Source organism: Anser cygnoides, chromosome Z (assembly GCF_040182565.1).
Source record: "Anser cygnoides isolate HZ-2024a breed goose chromosome Z, Taihu_goose_T2T_genome, whole genome shotgun sequence".
Classification (NCBI taxonomy): domain Eukaryota; kingdom Metazoa; phylum Chordata; class Aves; order Anseriformes; family Anatidae; genus Anser; species Anser cygnoides.
Genome location: NC_089912.1, coordinates 10,891,722 through 10,897,810, shown reverse-complemented (window position 1 = coordinate 10,897,810; position 6,089 = coordinate 10,891,722).

Here is a 6,089-nt window from a genome sequence, read left to right as displayed (position 1 = left end):
CTGATTTTTTTTTTAAACCTTTTTTCATGGTTATGTGAATGGGGGCATGCTCAGGCCTGATCCCAGATGAAACTACCGCAGTGTTGCAGTGCAGGAGGTGAGGAGAGCTGGTTGAGGACCATGGGGAGGAGCAGCTCTTTCAGTAAAGATCTGTTTTTCTACAGAAACTGCACCTTCCTCAAAAATGACCGCAAGCTGCAGTGCCAAGCTGTGCTCTCTCCCCTGTGGTTTGGAGCCCGGCTTCCTATCCGGCTGGTGCTTACAAGGCAGCCCACCTCCTGCAGACACGGGCACCAGCTTCTGCTCCGTCCCCGTGGCTCACCGGGCACCAGGACCTACGAAGGACTCTGCATGGTGCAGGGCCCCTGTAGGGGTGCACCACGAGGTGTCTCAGACACTGCGACCCCTGGGCTTCCTATCCAGCATTCAGGAGGCACAGTGACACCAGATGACACACTGAGACCACCAGCGGGGGCGTGTGGTCTCTGACACCTCTCACCAGAGGCCCAGGCCACAGGCGATGCAGACACACGGCTCCCAGCTCCCCAGGGCCTCAAGGCCTCACCACAGCCCCAGCCAACGTGCACGCACATGCCAGCTCCTCTGGCTGTGTGCCTCCTTCCTGTGGGAAGGCTGCAAAGCTAGAGAGAAAGAATTTTCTCCTCAGAGAAACCTCCAGGGATGCACTGGTGCTGAGGACAGATGCTGCAGCCCCCAGGACCAAGGGTTTTCTGCATGGCAGGGCAGGGGAGACTCACCAGCCTTCCTTCCGTTGGAGAAGCTGGAAACATCAGCACGGTTTTATTTCCCTTGGCACAGATCTGGCTGATAAAGCAGCACCATAAATCTGCATTATCTTGCTTTCACCCCTCCAAGTCAGGGTTTTGTTTATTTTTCTTATTTCGGAGTCCTCTGCTTACCTGGTTGGAGTCTCCTTTGGGCTTCTCCCTCTGCTGGACAAACAAAACCCAGCATCCCCTACATGTGCTTTTTGCTTAGTCTGCTTTTTTTTTTCTTTTTTTTTTCTTTTTTCTTTTTTTTTTTTCTCTAGCACAAGGAATTTAGGCAATTTAGTGCTGACAGTTAACTGTATGTCTTAACAATAATCCTCTGCATGGAGACAGGGAAAAAGCTCCTTGCGGTACTCAGCATCTGCTTGATCAGCTGGACCACAGGATGAATCCTGCTGTAGTTTTTAGATAAGCACCAGATAATACTTACACTAAATGATTTTTTTTGGAGCATATCCTACTTTTCATGGATTTGGCACACAAGTGCCACAAAGTTCAAGTGTGCAAGCAGTGATGGACTTAAGAAATGAGATGAAACAAGTTGTCCTAGAACTGAAACTTAATCTATACTGTGTTGAATAAAGTGAAACATGTCCAGTTTGGAAAGATGAATAACCATTGCAAAACGATGACTATTAAAAAAATTTACTACCGAATGCACTACAGACAATGATCTGTAAAAACCTAATTCTAAACCCAAACCTGCCCTCCCCTCCCGAAAGCTCTGCAAATCTATTTAGATATAATTTTGTTTATATACCTTGCATATTTGTTTGTTTTAATGTAGGTCTAGAAATGTTTATGGCTGTGGTGAATGGGTACTGAAAAGCTTGCAAACGTTTAAAGAATAAGGCGTTTGAGAAAAGGAGAGCATTGTGAATGCTTGAAGACACAGGCTGTCTCTCATGCTTTTGTACCTCTTAGTGCTCTGTTTAACCTTCCTCTTTTTGAGGAGAGGAGGGCAGGTGGAAGTATTCTTTGAAGTTAAGTTCTTTTGGAGACACCCTTGCCTGGAAATCTGGCTGTTTTCACACTGTAAATCACAGAATCACAGCATATTAGGGATTGAAAGGGACCTTGAAAGATCATCTAGTCCAATCCCCCTGCTGGAGCAGGAACACCTAAATCATGTCGCACAGGAAAAATCAGGAAATCTCATGTTAGCCTTGTGCATGGCCAAATTTACATCTCAGAAGCAAGTGAAGGATGGGCTGAGGCCACCACCTGCAGAAGACCCTCAGTGATATCCACCCCTTAGGTTTAGAGCAGGCAGGTCTTAACTGCTGCCTCTAAGTCTCTGCACACTCTACTGGGCTAGGTCCTGAACAAAGAAATTGGCAAGAAAGACGACTATGGTTTTCATCACTGGGTGTTTAAATTTTCCAGGCTGTGTTATGCATAACATCCTGTCAAAAGTGTTCACAATTTATTTGGAAAACAACAACAAGAAAACAACAACAACAAAAAATGCCAAAAAAAAAACCCACCCACAACCAAGCAAAAATAAACAAAAAAGAAAAAACAACAATAAAACAAGAAACCACGTACAGCCTGAGAGCTGCATATCTTGCAGCTTACTCTGGTGTCACTTATGAGCTTCACCACCCTCTTTTTCCACGTGGCAGCTCTTCCAGCAGGGTTTACTGAACTTCTTCAGCTCAAACATAACACAAAAACACAGCTCCAAAACAGAAGAACAAATTCTCAAACATCTTCCTTGACTACAGAGTACCAGCTGCTTGTGACTGGGCAGATCCTCTGTGGACTGCCCCCCTCAAGGCTGGTGGCAACTACCCAGCTCAGCCTGAGGTGGTTTCAGGGTATGAGGCTGTGGAATGGTAGCATCACCTGTGTGTCACTGTTTGTCTCACTGCAAACACTTCCCAGCAGCAGGTGAGGGCTTCCAGGCGACCTCGCATCACGAGGAGGGATAGCGCTGTTTGTTAAAATGTACCATAGCCACACCTAGATAATTATCTGTCTTGCACCTTAGAGGCTGGGGTGCTTGCTTGGGGCTGGCAGGGTGGAGAGGTCCCTGCGACAGCAGAGGAAGGTGCCAGCATCCCAGTATGTCAGGGCAGAGGAATCAGTTGTTTTCTGCTCCATGCCGTGATGTAAAACTGAAGGTGCTCCTCCACAAGGGTGCATGGCGGGCTACGGTGGATTGCATCCCTGCCTGCTCCCCTGCAGGACACTGGTGGAGAATGGCACAGATGGAGTTATCTTCATCAGATAGGGCTCTGCAATCCTGTGTGGAGGTGTCACCTTCACTTCACCCAAAGGGCAGGCATGCCTCAGGTCCCCAGGGCCAGCAGCGCTGCCTCAGACAAGGTGCTCCAGCAGAAAGCTCCATGCTCCAGAGAAAGCTCTTGTAGGTATAGCAATGTGGATCTCATTGAATACTGCTCAGGAAGATTTTAGCAAGCATCCTCCTAGGCAGACAGTACTGAGTGAATGAGTCACAAACAGCCTTGTGTATCCATAGTAGTCCAGTATGTGTATGAAAATACGTTAACGGGACTAAAATATTGCTCCTCTTCCTCTGAAGGTTCCCTTCCTCTGAGGAAAATTTTGGAGTTGAAGAGGGCTATTGGGTAAAAGGTACTAGGGAAACAAGAAAGACTGGGAAGCTTTCCAGCAATATTCCTGCTGCTAACTTTTTCCAGGCTGCAGTTCTTCAATGTCTAAGAAGCATGAATAAATATATACACAATAGTAAATTTTAACTGTGTGGCAAGACAGCTGCTGTAACTGGCATTTGTTATTCTTTCCCCCTCATTTCAGTTCTCTGTGACGTTCAAATCCTTACTGAGCTAAGGGTTGGATTTTACGCCCTGTGGTATTGCTGCCGAACTGGCCGTGGTGGTCGAGAGCAGGGCTGCTTCTTCCTGCTGCAAACTCCACTTTTCCTGGCAAGCTTCTCCAAGAAATTTCATACCTCCTGAAACTGCATGTGAGCAGTGAGGAGACATTCCCCCCACCACTTCACCCGCTTTGGCACGGTGTTGCACAGGGCACCTTGGTCTCTGTCTGAATGCCAGTGATGACCCTGCCCTTGGACGTCACCTCCACAGTGACAGTGGGAGCCACTACCAGATGAACAGAGCACAGCTGTCTGGCCACGAGCTTTCAGGCTTCTCCACAAGGACACATGGCCAAGGCAGTCTAGGGCAAAGTGGGCAGATGCCTAGGAGTAAAGCCAGAGAATGACCTCCCTGACGTTTAAAAACACACTGATTTAATACTTCTATGTGGGAAAGGTACGAGAGATTAAGGAAGATCTGAAAAATCAAGCCCTTTAGGGTACTGAAATGCTGCCTTGATCCCTTGGCACTGAAGCATCTCAATAGTAAATTCCTTGGAAACATCCTGCAAAGCTTGGACAGACTATATTGATTTATCTTTTAATTTCTAAGCTCAAAGAAGCTGCATGCCTGTAAAGTACAGGACAATGCTATCATTCAGCTCTTTCCTTTCTCCATTTGCTGAAGGCTGACTCAACAGGCAGTGACTGGGACGGACACCTGGGATGAATCTTGTCCTGCACCAGCGTGGCCTGGACCTGGCACCACATGAAACCTGTGCTGTAACTGGCAGAGCTTTTTGTCTAGTTTCCAAAGAGCTGGCTAAATATGCTTGTTGCTGTATAGCTTCCAACCGTGCTCAAACATGGTCCAAACTTGCTTTCAGCTGGCTTCAGAAATGGCTCCCCGCATGAATAAATTACTATCAGCAAGATTTCTCCCTATTTGTCTGTTTTCCACTGTTATAACACTCCCCTCTGACCTGCTTTACTTATCCATCTCTCCCCCTCTTCCTGCCAGAAATTTTCACTTTCTTTGTACAGAAAGTACCACAACTTGCAATTAACTTCCCCTTTAGAAACAACCCTCTCTACCTTACATAAGCTCAGTCTGCCTTCTCTGGAGACTTCCATGGCTGGAGCTTGGCTGAGCTGTTTCCCTCTAACACAGAATTAAAGGAAAGCTTTAATCACGCTCCTTTTGGCATGAATAATGCAACCAAGAGGCTTCATTTCACCTGGCTCTGCCCCAACACCCTTCCAGATCAACCCCAATAACATGCCTGCATTGTCTTATGCTGCACTGACACAAGCCCACATCACTGTTTTGCAGATGGTTTCAGTGCTGTGTAGCCCTCAAAGAAAAAGGACTTTTGAGGTATTTAGGTATCCTAGTGCTTTGGTACATTTGCATCTGGTCCACTTTAAGGTTTGTCTTGTGGGTCTTTGTTTATCTTCCGCAGGGTCCTTTGGCAAAAATACCCGAGGGAGGGAATCGACCTGGGAGCAGGCCTCACAGGAGGCTGGTGGGGCCTGCAGAGGTGGTCAGTAAGAGACCTGTGGTGGGGGACATGGTCTGGACGAGGGTCTTCTCTATCCCATGAGGCTCAATGGGAGCAGGGTGAGATCCTCATGCTCATGGGGCCCATCTGATCTTGCTACCTGAAAACAGCTGTTTTGGATGAGAATAGGATTGCATGGAAACCAGGAGAGAACAGCAAAGGGCAAGGAGATGGGAGGGAACAGGAAAAGGTACAGCTTTGAGTGTCTGGATTTGCTGTGGGCTGGTGCTGTGGCCCAGAGCCATGCTCCTAGAGGCGGACAAGCCTTACCAGTGAGTAAGCAAGTGCCCTACTTTGTTGCCTTCCCTCTTTCACCCCTATTAATTAGGGCCGAGCACTTCCTGCCTCCTCCACACAATGTGGGGGTGACAGAGCTGCCTGGCAAGTCAGTTTCCATTGTATACCAGGGAACTCCACCTTTCTCCATTGAGGTGACACTTCACAGACGCTCAGGCTCTTCCCTCCTTTCTAATAACTGGTTCTTTTGCTTGCAACACTTCCAAAGCCTTGCATGAGCACTTCACCAGGGTTACGTCCCTATCCATTTGTTTTGCTAGCACTTTCCTGGCTCCTCCTTGTTCAGATGCAGTTTGAGGGCTCTGCTCATTTTAATGTAAGGCAGAGAGAGATGCTACGAGAGGAGGAAGTACTTACAGGGGCCATATCTACTTAAGCATCCTCCCTGGCACTGCAATACAGCCTCGCCTCCAGCTCTCCCCCCATCCCCTGCAGACACCTTCCCAGCTGGCAATGTTCCCCACAGCAAGAGATTAGCACCGCACAGTCCCTGCACGGGGCAATGCAGAGTCTGCAGTTGCTCCCAGCAAGGGCTGTCTGGGAGCTCTGGTGCTCCCGAAGAGCTCTCAGAGGAGGAGGCACACCCTGGGCATTTTCTGCGCTCCCCATTCCCTACAGTCTCCCAGCAGGAACCTC